Source organism: Mustela erminea, chromosome 18 (assembly GCF_009829155.1).
Source record: "Mustela erminea isolate mMusErm1 chromosome 18, mMusErm1.Pri, whole genome shotgun sequence".
Taxonomy (NCBI): Eukaryota; Metazoa; Chordata; class Mammalia; order Carnivora; family Mustelidae; genus Mustela; species Mustela erminea.
In genome coordinates, this window is record NC_045631.1 from 38,703,507 (window position 1) to 38,715,852 (window position 12,346).

General features: G+C 44.0%; 1 long non-coding RNA gene across 1 annotated transcript; it reads right to left on the minus strand.

Moving 5' to 3' along the window:
* Positions 1 to 653: 653 nt before the first annotated feature.
* LOC116577833 lies at positions 654 to 3,136 on the minus strand. Its single transcript, XR_004280630.1, has 2 exons — positions 2,946 to 3,136; positions 654 to 2,369 (listed from the first exon to the last, which is right to left on the minus strand). It is a non-coding gene; the product is annotated as an uncharacterized LOC116577833 (long non-coding RNA).
* Positions 3,137 to 12,346: the final 9,210 nt, after the last annotated feature.

A 12,346-nucleotide genomic window follows, 5' to 3' on the forward strand; every position in this document is an offset into this window, starting at 1 on the left:
AAACTTATGAACATAACTTATTTTCTCTTGATAGCTATCAGAATCTTCTGGTTTTCCAGCAGTGTCAACCAAATTCTTTATCTGTCTCTAGAACCTCTCAAAGCCTTAGTTTCTTCAATCGTAAAATTAAGTGTTGGACTGGATCATCTTTAAAGTTCTTTCTAGGGGCCCTTGCGTGGCTTAGTTCATTGGGCATCTGTCTTCGGCTCTGGTCATGATCCCAGAGTCCTGGGATCAAGCTCCACATCGGGCTCCCTGTTCAGCTGGGAATCTACTCTCCGTCTGCTCTGCATGTGGTCTCTCTCAGTCTCTCTCCCTCAAATAAACAAATAAAACAAAATCTTAGAGTTCTTTCTTTTTTCAAGATTAAAAAAATATATTTTATTTATTTATTTGACAGAGATAACAAGTAGGCAGAGAGGCAGACGTGGGGGAGGTGGAGCAGGCTCCCTGCTGAGAAGAGAGCCCAATGCGGGGCTCGATCCCAGGACCCTGGGATCATGACCTGAGCCAAAGGCAGAAGGCTCGATCCCAGGATCTTGGGATCATGACCTGAGCGAAGGCAGAGGGCTCAATCCCAGGACCCTGGGATCATGACCTGAGTTGAAGGCAAAGGCTTTAACCCACTGAGCCACCCAGGAGCCCCTTTCAAGATTTTATTTTTAAGTCATCCCCAACATGGGGCTTGAACTCACAACCCCGAGATCAAGAGTTGCCCGCTCCAGCAACTAAGCCAGTCAGGTACCCCCAGTTCCTTCCAGGTCTTAAATTACATTTTCCTATTAATTTTCTGTAGAAAAAGTTAGTATGCTCCCATCTATCAGATTTGGCTAATGAGGGCTGCATCTAACAGTTTGTGAGGTCTAGGAAATTCCCCTTAATAGTAATACATATTGCAAGCATTGAGAAAATTTTCAAAGTTTCTTTCTGCAAAATATCATATACTCAATATCTAAATCCAAGTCAGGCATGGGAGATCAGTGTTTAACATTGGATGTTTTGTGTTTTATATTTATATTATGATGTTCAAAAGGCAGGTATAACATTTTAATATTTGTCAACTTGCTTTTACAAAAGTAAATCCTAAATTACTACCAAAAAAGAAAAAAAAAAAAAGAATGCTTTTTTCTTTCTGTCCTTCTCACTGTCCTTTCCTTTCCCCTTGATATGTTGCCTTATTTTCCAGAGGATGTTTCTCTCTCTTTTTGTCTCTCTGTTCCCTGGGTTGGGATATCCGCCCCTCCCCATCCCAGTTTTGTTTCCATGGTCACATTCTCTGTTTCTACTTTTACCCTCTATCACTCTCTAGACTCTTTGCCATTTTCCTTGTTTTACTGTTCTTTACTGTTCTCTATGTTCTTCTCTGTGGCAGCTGCAAGATAGCCATAAAGCCTGGCTTACTTTTAACAGATTGAATCTCCTTGATTGCTTCTTCTGGGGTTTGTAGGTTATTCTGTGAAAATGAAAATCAAAGGTCAGTTACACAAGACAAGGCATCACAGACTCATTTCGAGCACTGATAGAACCTCAATTAGTCCTGGCACGCCCTGTGGACCGGCCCATCGCATTGAACTAAGCGTTCCTAACGAGGGACATCGACCATATGATGTAATGTTATTGAACACAGCATGGATTGCAATATCTATAAGCCTTTTATTATGTATATTTGCCGGTTTCCAGGTTTTATGACCACTTGTAGTTCATCAATGGATTTTTTCCTTGCCTTTTCTCTCTATGTTATCCATATCTTCATAAGCATCCTCTTCCTGGCCCTTGTTATAACGATTTAACTTTGCAGACGGAACCAGACACTTAAGTGTAGTCTATTGAGAACCAGAAGTTGTAGAACAGCTCAGTTCTATTTTGACCCTTCTGTGTATCTGTCAAGGGCCAGAATTTCTGTTCCAATTAAGAGGAGGAAGTTACTCAAGAGAGGCCCCTTAGCAACACTCAGCATCCATTTAAAAAATAGCCTATAAGCCAAGGACGTTTTACTTTTCCGAAACAGTCTGAGAAATTATTAAAAACAATAAAATATGTCTCTGCAGAGTACTACTTCCTGAGGCCTTTAAGTGTTTATCTGTTGTTCCTTTCTTTCCTTTGTTCACAAAATCATTGAGAGACAAGAATTTATTATTCCCACAGCGCCAAAGAGAAACTGGATGTGCAGATCCGTTTTGAATTTCCAAAGCATTCAGTCGGTTGGGCCAGATCTGAAACCAGAAACTGGGTCTCTCTGCTGGCTGAGTCTCTCATCCCGAGCTTTTCATCCTCCTACCAGAAGCCGCCTGACTCGTGTAGAGGATGTGACTTGGCTTATTCATTGCTCTTGGAAAATGAACCTCTCTCCTCCTTCCCACCTTTTACCTCTTAAAAAAAAAAAAGGTCAATAATACCCTCACTTTACTAAATAAGCAGGAGAAAATTTATAAAGAATCTGTAGCAGCCTGGGCGCCTGGGTGGCTCAGTGGGTTAAGCCACTGCCTTTGGTTCAGGTCATGATCTCAGGGTCCTGGGATTGAGCCCCGCATCGGGCTCTCTGCTCAGCAGGGAGCCTGCTTCCTCCTCTCTCTCTGCCTACTTGTGATCTCTCTCTGTCAAATAAATAAATAAAATCTTTAAAAAAAAAAAAAAAGGAATCTGTAGCGGCCTGCCATTGGAAATGGCTCAGGTGACAGCCAGCCACCTGGACGCAGAGAAATGGCTCTAGTCACTGGCAATTTGGGTAATTGTTCCACTAGCTGCCATCACAATTTCCAGAAAAACAGCCAAGAAAAAGCAGGAATTCGCATTTCATAGAACCCCCTCCCCCACGTTATTATGGACCTTGAAACTTTTCCCCCCATTGCCCCTTGCCCTCGTGCCTTCATTCCCCCGCCCTCCCCCCACTGCCAACCTCCCCCCCCCCACCATTCCAGATAAACTGGCAAGGTATTTGACCTCACCTGAGTTTGAAGAACTCAGTACTCATGGAGGTGCTTCCCTCCTGTCAGAAATCCTTATTGAGACCGAGTTCGTATTTCTTTTCCTCATCTAGGATTGTTTTCTTAAAATCAAAACTCCCAGGGACAAGCGCCTTGTCTATACTTTCCCTTTCACTTCTTGGCCTCTCTCACTCTAGGCAATACACTCAGGTCCTTAGTACTGAGGTACTTCTCACACGGAAGTAACTGGCAATGGAAGCTTATCTTCACCTCCAGAGCATGTGACTCATTTATGTTGTACCCAAACACACCACAGTGCCTGGCCCATTGTTAGGACTCAATGAATGATTGTTGGATGGAACTTGCCTAAATTGGCCTTAGGCATCTCCTGAATTTCCCAGTGTGCCGAGTTCCAGGGAAAATGAGACTCACTAAGCCAACTGCTCCCTTCCTGTCTGGGGAGACCCACCCAGAGACCAGAACGGGGTCAGCCACACCTCTGCAAAGGGAAAGGGCTTGACTGATGTCCCCTTCTGCCTGCGATCCCACCCCATACTTTTTCCTCTGCTGCAGGTGAAGTCAAGCAGTCCTGAAACTTGTTTTTTCCAGAGCACAGCTGCTAATAGAACAGGCTGTGGGTAGGGTTCAGGGTAAATACCAGAGCCTGAATTGTATCACGGGCATTGCTAAGAAAGGTTAGAATTTGATGAGGATCTAAATAGGACTAATCTCCCAAGAGGGTATCTATCTGTATGCAGGGGTTAAGAGCATGATCTCTAGAGGTCTACCATCTAGGTTCAAACAGTTTTTGCACTTTTTAAACGGTGTGACCTTAGAAAAGCTACTTAACTTCTCTATACCTCAGTTTTCTCACCCGTGAAGTAGGAATCATAATAGCACCTGCATCATATGGTTGTTGAAAGGATTAAATAGTTTACTACATGTTAGTGCCCAATATTGTTATGCCTAGGGAGGATGGCTTTGGATGGTAACAAGTTTACCCTGTTGAGGTTTGTGTGTGCAAATGCAGGGCTGGGGCAGAGTTAAGTAGTAGGGTCTGGAGATAGCAGAATTACTTTGCACAAATGATTGAGAAGAATTTGGATGTCAGGGTAGGGAAGCAATCACAGGAGAGCGTAAGGAGGAGAAATGAGGGAGAAGGGGAAAATTAAAAGCAACTTCAATTTTTCACTAACACCAAGACATCTTTTAAGAATGGGCATATTTAATTTGAAATTCCTGGTGTTGCTGGGATCTAAACCACCACTAAAGTAAAATGGTACAACTCCTTCGAGAACACTATCTAAATTAAAATGTACATATCTTTTGACCCTTCAATTCGATTTCCAGGAATTTATCCTACCTTAGCACTTGCAAACAGATTCATGGCCTCCTTGTTTGTGATACCAAAAGCTAAGAACCACCTAAGGGCCTATCAACATAGTGTATCTACAAAATGGAATATTATGTAGTCACTACAAAGATCAAGGCAAGGTTATAATACTATTCACGGAATAATACCCAAGCTAAAAAAGACAGTTCTATTGTAGGCAGAGGGGAAGCACCCAGGAGCCAATGAGAGAAGCCAAAGTCCAAACTAGAGTTTATATTCTTGAGAAATATACATTTACTAGAGTCTATATTCTAGAGGAATATACATTTCTAGAGGAATATACAGAAATCAGTACATTTCTGGAGGTCCATTGGGCAATGTGTATTAAGAGCCTTAAAAATGTTCAACTGGGGGGCGCCTGGGTGGCTCAGTGGATTAAACCGCTGCCTTCGGCTCAGGTCATGATCTCAGTGTTCTGGGATCGAGCCCCGCATCGGGCTCTCTGCTCAGCAGGGAGCCTGCTTCCCCCCCCTCTCTCTGCCTGCCTCTCTGCCTACCTGTGATCTCTGTCTCTGTCAAATAAAATAAATAAAATCTTTAAAAAAAAAATGTTCAGCTGGGCTAGCTCGGTCAATTAAGTGTCCAACTCTTGGTTTCAGCTCAGGTCTTGATCTACTGGTGGGCATCGAGCCCCGAGTTGGGCTCAATCATGTTTGGAGGGGCTGATGGGGGTGATGAAGATTAGGAATCACAAAGCCTCCACAAGAGTTGCATGGAGGAACAATCCCCATTACAGCAGCTGGGGAATTAGCAAGAGGGTAGGTCTTTGAGGATTCCTTTAAAAAACAGCTTGTGCTTATGACTATCCATATAGAAATTCGTAGTTGTGTGGTGCCTCGGTGGGTTTGGTGGGTTTAATGGGCCAGGGGAAGATCAGAGAAAGGTAGTAAAGGAGCAGGAAGATGGGGCTAAGAAAATGAGACAAGGGAGTTGTGGTTAGATAATCAGTTAGGTAGATTTTTAACTAGCCTTTCAAAGGATACTGAACTCAAAGGATATTGATTAAAAGATTGATATCAACAAAAAGAGCCCTCTCTGTCCTATTAAACATTTTAAAAAAATCAATAACTTGCATGATGATCTAGCTGGGAAAGATAATTAATAGGATGGATGATAGCAGTGAGATTTAAAATCATCTTGACAGATTGGAGCAAAGAGCCAACATTGACAAGATGAAATTTGACAGGGATCAAGTGAAGACCTACATTTAGGTTTTAAAAAAACAAAATCAATAGTACAGGAAGTAGTGGTACTGGTTTGACAGCATTTTATGTGAAAAAGGTTTAGGACTCACCAAACCCAAGGTGGTCACAGTTTAATGAAAAAACACAGTGTCATATCAAGACAGGTAACCATCTCATCGTGTATTAAACTGCGCGGTTCTGGGTGCCCCATATGGAAAAAGACATCGATGAATTAGTATGTGCCCACTTAGAGAACAGATTGGAGAAGAATCCGGTAACTTTACCAGGGGAGGAAGAATTAGTGGAGTTCAGAGATATTAGATATGTGGAAAAATAATACCTGTCCCTGGTGTGCCTGTGTGGCTCAGTCATTGTCTACCTTTGGCTCCGGTCATGATCCCAGGGTTCTGGGATCAAGCCCCGCATCAGGCTCCTGCTCTGTGAAAAGCCTCCTTCTCCTTCTACCACTCCCCCTGCTTGTGTTCCCTCTCTCACTGTGTCTCTCTCTGTCAAATAAGTAAATAAAATCTTTAAAAGAAAAAAAAAAAAGCTGTCCTCAAAAAGCTTACTTTGTCAAGTATAAGGCTAACAATAAGAAATTGACCGTGTTCAACCATTTTAATCTATAAAAATGGCAATTTCATGTGAATCAACCTAAGTAGAAGAGGATGTAGCCTCATTTTATAATGTAGCAGAGAGCCAATGAGAGTCATTGGGTGAAAAGGGGGAGCAAATATAACATCAATATAGAAAGGCATTTATTACAATCTGATGCTCGAGAGGAGAATGAACTGCCTTGCTCAATTCTGGGTTCCCTGTCACTGAGAGAGCCCAGGTGGAGCCGGGTGACAGTCTGTTGGGGATATGCAGAATTTCTGTATTTTGTGGGAGATGCTCTGTGATCCAGCCTGAGTCTCCAACCTCTACAGCTAGTTGCCACAGTACAGGGACAATGCACCAGATTCCTGAGCGCCCTGGCCACGTTGCATTCTGAGTCATCCATACGGGAGAGCGCAAAATTGGAGGGGGGAGGTGCATCAAGAACAAAGAATAAAGGGAAAATTCTGAGGTGGGACAGCCAGGACAGATACCCACACATGAAAGATACAGGAATGGGAAGGAAAATAAATCCTGGCTAAGGGTTAGGAGGAGGGGGTAGGTGTGGTTCCGCTGGGCCAGGATTTTAGGCTTGAAGATCTGATATTGAGATTATGGAGCTTGGGGTTATAACCCTGTAGCTTTCTTCTTCCCTCCCTGTGGCGCACTCTCCCTTCCTCCTCTGTAGGCAGCCCTTATGGAAACTCTGAAACTCTTTTTCTCTTTTCTTCCAGATGGGGAGCTCTGGCAGAATGTTCTGGCCTGTGTGCAATGACTCCGTTCTCTCTGCCAAGGGATAGAGCTAAAATCTGCTTTCTTGGAAACCAGCTAATGTCTTTAGGAAGCATGACCCTAGTTAAGGGAGAGATTGGGATCTTTGACTAAAGGGGAGGGTAAGAAAATAATGTTCAGCATCCACTGGCACAGTGATTCACAAGGATATTAGGATCTGAATACCCAAAAAAAAAAAAAAAAGATTTAAAAATGGAATCTTTGATCTTGAGATGTAACCTCACACAGACAACTGTGTTGGTCTTCTTCGAATCTTAGATAACTAAAAGCGTTTCTAACAATCTGTGGAGGAGGCAACAAAATCTAGCTCGCATTTCCACGGGACAGATATTGAAAGGGACACGTATGAAGCCCAGAAGCACATTATAATTGATTTCCTATTGAACCCTCATGAATTTGGGGGTCATAAGAAATCCCGTAAAGTCCAGAAAGCCCAGAACACTGCTATAGGCCATCAGTAACTAGGCCGAGGGAAAGAGAATGGAATTTGGGGTGAGGTAGGCAACCTGACTTCAGTCCCTAAATGGGCCCCTGACTCACTATGTAGATAATGACCAGTCACTTCCTGCCTCAGTGTTCCAGGCCCCTTCTTCCTAGCCCCTGTCGCTGTCCAAATAAAATCAAAGACTGCTTTTCTTCTTTCTTGAGAAAGCGAAGCATGATTTGTTTCTAGAAAAACAATCTGGAAAATAGCCAACCTCTTCGTGTAGCAATATGCGATGATTTGATTCATTTTGTAACCAGTATAGCCTCCTGGGTGCTACAACATAAAGCCACGAGGACCCTAAACCTCTTCTTTGTTTGGCGGGTCCCCAGACCGGGATGAAGTAGGTAGGTGGTCTGCTTTCCTCTTCTGTCTCTTCTGCCTTCTGGGATGACACGGTGCTGTTGCTAAGGAAGGCTTCTGGTGAGAGATTTGGAGATAACTGGGTAACACCCAGCTAGGTCAGGGAATGAGTCAGGGCTCAAGGACTCGATACCAACCTCTCCCACTCCTGCCAGGAAAGCTCTGGGTGAGACAGATGAGAGAGTCGCTGAGGGGCGGGCCTCCGGCCGCCTGCCCTGAGGCCTCCGGCTTGTGGTTTCACCCTGGTTTGCCCTGCAGCTGTAACGTGTCTCCTGACACGCAAGCCCTGACAGGCCTTCCCTCCCCCTTTCCCAGACTTCGGCTCTGACCCAGAAACAGATGGCATGTTCCACCCTAGAAGGGACTATGGGAGAAAAGAGAGGACAAGTGAAGAAGGGAACCAGGCGGAGAAGGGATGCTTCAGAAAACACAGGGCTTGGGGCACCTGGGTGGCTCAGTGGGTTAAAGGCCCTGCCTTCGGCTCAGGTCATGATCCCAGGTTCTTGGGATCCAGCCCCGCATCGGGCTCTCTGCTCAGCAGGGAGCCTTCTTCTTCTTCTCTCTGCCTGCTTCTCTGCCTACTTGTGATCTTTGTCTGTCAAATAAATAAATAAAATCTTTAAAACAAAATGAAAACACAGGGCAGAGTGCAAGAGACTTTTGTCTCGGACGTGAAGCCAAAAGGGTACCGTGGTCGGCTGACACGGGGGATGGGGGATGTAGTTTAGAACAGGACTGAGGGCTAAGCCTGAGGAGGACCCAGCAGCACCCGCCTGGAAACCTGCTAAGCCTCCAAACAAAATGGCAAACAGTGATATTTCTCACTTGGAGGTACTCAGCTCTGACAAGTCCATCTATCTTTCCTCAGCACCTTTTCCAGTTCATGGCAATTCTTAGAACTCTCCTCCAGGATGAGAGCAGTGTTAGTCACCTACTGTCTACCGGTCACGCTTCCCTATATGAGTTCACTCAGGGCTCACAGCAGCCTGACGAGGTCAGTTCTATGATCCCCATTTCACAGATGGGTACACCCAGTTTGAAAGTAGTGGGTCCAGGTCTCTATCCATTGCCAGAGCCCTCATGGATTCCACTACCTCAAGCTGCCTTTGATTTGACATCAAATCAAATCAAAATGATATCCAAGGTAGAGACTTCTTAAGCCTTCCAAGGAGCAGGCAGGAGCAGACCAGGTAAGGAACAATGAGCAGAGATCTCTAAATCTTTGAGTGGAGGTATTTGAAAATCCTGGAATGGTTAGGATCGCTAGGCCTCCCTGCAGTCTGAGGTCCCAGTGCAGCCTTGGTACCCTCTAGTGGAAGTTTTCTGCATTCACACAGCTTCCCTGGTTTCAACCCTGAACTGCTGGGAGGGAAGCCCTCATTCAGTCCCTGGAGAGCATCCCAGAAGAATAGAAGATACATGTTTCTATTGTCAGAGTCTGTGAGGCACAGAAAAAAGAATACAGGCTGGAAGGGAGGGGTTCTGAGCCGTTGGTTCACAAGGGGCTCTAAAGGGAGTCCATGCTGATATATATACGTGAACTCAGGCTTTTATATGATTAATAGGAGCTCAGTACACATCACATGGATTCAGCTTTTACAGCTCTAGAAAGAGCCTTCTTGTCAGTGGGCAAAACTAGTGATCAGAGACACAAAGTGACTTGCCTGAGGCCACAGGGGAAGTCAGTGTCAGCAATGAAGGGACTACATCCTTGTCTCCTGCCTCTCAACCCAGAGCTCTTTGTGCTTTATCACGCTCCTCTATTTGTGGGTTGATTTTAGCCATAAGTCGGTGTGCATATAAGGATATAAGGTCGTATGTATAACCAAAGAATTGCTTTTGCCCACAATTTACTTCCTGCCTGCAATCTGTACACTTTGTGTTCTTTTGTTCGACACGTTTATAGATCCCAGTTATTGCCAAACATTACTCAAGGCACTGCTTTTCAAATTTGTGGACCCTTTCCCAGGGTGCCCCAGCATAAGAGGATAGGCTTCCAAGCCCCGAACCCCTTGATTACAGCCCTCCAGGTGGCCCCCCTGGGGCGTCTTCCCGGGATTTCCGATGCTAAGGTGTTAGATTTATTTCTGTCTCCTTCCTCCTGCAGAGGTAATCCCTGGGCATGGAAGTGGGTTAGAAACAGATTACTCTGATCCAGGGGCTTTGCCCTCTCCTCCCTGAACGTGGCACGTGGCGGGGGGCAGAGGGGAGGGAGAGGGGAGCAGGGCATGTCACAAATAGCCTGAAATTCCCTTTTAGGATTATTGCTTGATTTAGCCAGCTGGAGTGAAAGGGCAGAAAGAGGCAAGGGATTAATTCTAGACCGAGCTTGAACAGCAGGCGACAAGGGCTTCTTTTCTGGCTGCACCCAATGAGCACTATCTCTTCTTATATATACCTTTAGAAATAAGGAGTCTGAGGAAGGCAGAAAAAGGTAAAGAAAACGGCCTTTGTGCTCAGCAGCAGGGATGAGTGGAAGAATGGATGAGAAAGAACAGCTAGCAGAAAGAAAGAAAAAAAAAGAAATGTGAGCAGCACAGAAATGAAGGGTCATTTGAAGGCTTAGAAATTACATGCATTTCAGTGGTCTTAGCTTCAACAGATGTGAAAACTGCTGCAGTGGATAGAAGCAAAAGTAGGCTCTACTCTGAGCAGGAAACCCAAGGTGGGGCTTGATCCCAAGACTCTGGGATCATGACCTGAGCCAAAGGCAGATACTTGACTAACTGAGCCACCCAGGGACCCCTGTGGTTTAGGTATTTAATTATCCCCTTTCTATCAGTTAGAAAAAAGGGTTGAGCTAAGATGTAAATTCAGACACTACAGTGTTCTTTTTTTTTTTTTTTTTTTTTTTTAAGATTTTATTTATTCGGGCGCCTGGGTGGCTCAGTGGGTTAAGCCGCTGCCTTCGGCTCAGGTCATGATCTCAGGGTCCTGGGATCGAGTCCCGCGTCGGGCTCTCTGCTCAGCGGGGAGCCTGCTTCCTCCTCTCTCTCTCTGCCTGCCTCTCTGCCTAATTGTGATCTGTCTCTGTCAAATAAATAAATAAAATCTTTAAAAAAAAAGATGTTATTTATTCATTTGACAGACAGAGATCATAAGCAGGCAGAGAGAGAGAGAAGCTGAGCAGAGAGCCTGATGTGGGGCTGGATCCCAGGACCTTGAGACCATGACCTGAGCCAAAGGCAGAGGCTTAACCCACTGAGCCACCCAGGCATCCCTCCCTATAGTGTTCTTAAGTACGATGTGAAAGCTATAGATGGTTAACTCTTGGAATGACAGAGAAGCTTTGCAAACATTGTTAGCTAAAGATTAATTAGAAGCATTTCTTAGTAAGTCAGAATTCTTGGTTTCCTCTGTCTCTTTATCTTGAACAACTCATTTATTTTGCTTTTCATGCTTTCACTCAAGAGAGGGAAGTACAATATAAACACATGGCAAGCCTATTACTTGCTTCAATCCAAGTATCACATTGTTTAGTGTAATCAATAAATATTATAATCAGAATCTTCCAGTTCTCCAGAAGGATTTTCTTGGTTCAAATCAACTGTGCTTCTCCTAGAATGTAGGTCACCAGGCACAATTTCAGAAGTTCCAATCTGATGTCATCTGCCACTGGAAGGACAAAAAAAAAACAAAAACAAAAACAAAAACAAAAAACCCCAAAACCCCACAAGTATATGTTCCTCTGCTCAAGGGATAGCCCATTCTCTTTGGCTCCATTGAGAAATTTCAATAGGAAAACCAGGGATTCCAGGAATCCCCTATATTTGGAGAAACAGGAAATCAACTTTGCCTTCTGGGATTCTACTCATCCATCTATTGAATAAGTATCTGAGTGTCTACTATGTGCAAGACTTTTTTTTTTTTTTTGCAAGGCTGAGCTCCCAATCGCTTTACTCCTTCCTCTAATTGCTCTTATTTTGCCTTTCCAGAAATATGAACTACTAGGGTTATAATATTCAAAAATATCTTTTCAGTGTTTGGTGTTAAGACAGCTCCAATTTTCCAGAGCGTTAATGAGATAGGAAGATAATATGAATTTTCCAAATGAGCTGCTATTAAAAAAAAACCACTTACAATTCAGCTCAGAATGAAATTAATTGATATCAACTTCCCTTATTATTTCATTCAGGGTGATATAGAACAAGTTTGTATTCCCTGAAAAACTGATTACAGGGGCCCCTGGCTGGCTCAGTCAGTAGAGCATGTGACTCTCAATCTTGAGGTTGTAAGTTTAAGTCCCACATGGGGTGTAGACATTACTTTTTAAAAATATATTTATTTATTTATTTATTTGAGAGAAAGAGCGTGTGCAGAAGCACAGGGAGCAGCAGGCAGAGGGAAGGGGAGAAGCAGGTTCCCTGCTGAGCAGAGAGGGGCTCCATCCCAAGACCCTGGGATCATGACCTGAACTTAAGACAGATTCTTAACTGACAGATGCTTAACTACATAAGGCGCCCCAGGTGTAGACATTACTTAAAAGTAAAATCTTCCGAAAAAATAAAAAGAAAGAAATAAAATGGGGGGGGGGGAACAGAAAGAAAAGTAAAATCTTAAAAAAAAAAAAAAAGGAAAGGAAAAAAAAACTTATCAGAGGGCAGACAGA